The sequence below is a fragment of the Wasmannia auropunctata genome, unplaced genomic scaffold (assembly GCF_000956235.1).
Source record: "Wasmannia auropunctata unplaced genomic scaffold, wasmannia.A_1.0 LD336076.1, whole genome shotgun sequence".
Taxonomy (NCBI): Eukaryota; Metazoa; Arthropoda; class Insecta; order Hymenoptera; family Formicidae; genus Wasmannia; species Wasmannia auropunctata.
Genome location: NW_012026814.1, coordinates 6,729,990 through 6,731,388, shown reverse-complemented (window position 1 = coordinate 6,731,388; position 1,399 = coordinate 6,729,990).

Sequence of the window (1,399 nt, the reverse complement as noted above, 5' to 3'; positions counted from 1 at the left end):
AGTTTAAAAAGAGATGTCGTGCAACCAGATATGCAGAAGTGGTTTATATATTAAGATACCTACCGTGTAATGCGATATAGCTATAATATATCGATGCTTTTGTTTTCAATTTGTTGCAGTGTTCTTCCACCGAAGCATCATAATCGATGGGTTTGGTGCATATAATTCTCCCGAGATCCCTTTCGTCGCCTAGGAGAACAAGGAGCTCAGATGCATCATAAAGTATAGAGGTGAGATTACATTGGCAAAGATAACATTGCGTCAGAGCGGGGAGGGTATATATTCCGACTGAAATTGAACTTGTCAACATTGAAATAGAAAATTATGAATTACGTTTTTAGACATATTAGACGTATTACTTAATTTCTCCTTCATATTAATCGATAAATAGAACGGTGCAATTTTCACTCGTCTGATAATGTACGATTCAATTTTATCAAACCTAACGAGGGAAATGATTTTGAGCAACGCATTATTTCTCTATAAAATTATTTTTTAATCGACGATCCTCTGAATACCTGTTTTATTTTATTATTTATTATTACTTCTCTTTATTATTTCTTTTTATTATTTTTCTTGTACGATAATGAACTTTGAATGACGCTACTGCGTATAAAAAATACGCGTGGCAATCTGAGATCGGAATAAAAAATGGATAGAAGTTTTATTTTAACAAATGTGAAAGTTTTCACTGAGTGACATTAAAACATAAAGCGACATTGTAATCTGGAAATGGCTTCCTTCAAGATGATAGTTCTCTGAAGGGAACAAATACGTCGTTAATGCCGACACGTTTAATGACAGTGCATCTTCGCAACGTGAAAGTTCACGTTTGATCTTAACGTCCATACGTGTTTAATTCAGTTAAGAACGTCAAAGTTATTTATTATTATCATCTACGACATGTACACGGTTTAAATAAAACTGATACATATGTACGTCAAAGATCATAAGACCAGCGATTTTCCCGCGAAAAATCCGATAATCGTTGAAAAAAAAATCGAATTGTCAAGCTCAAATTCAAGACCAAGAAGAGAGGCGTCCAAACAAATGCGAACGAAGAATTTTGACAAGTTTGAACGACACTGCGAATATGTACCGAAATAAGTTGTATTAATTTATCCGCGTTCTTTTCTTTAATTGGAATTCATCTTTATACGAAATAACGATACGCGCGCATTTTTCTTCCTTAATTTTGGAATATTCTATACGCTAGTCTTATTTTCTTTGAGGACATCGTCATTCTTTTTTTAATAAATATCATCGTATACATGCATGTACTTATCAATACGAAATTATCAGTTTGATAGACATAAATTTATTTTTACCCTTGGAAAAAGAGAGAGTGATTAAAATGAATTACTATCTATGCAGTCTATAGTCTATTCTTTTTAGCTGC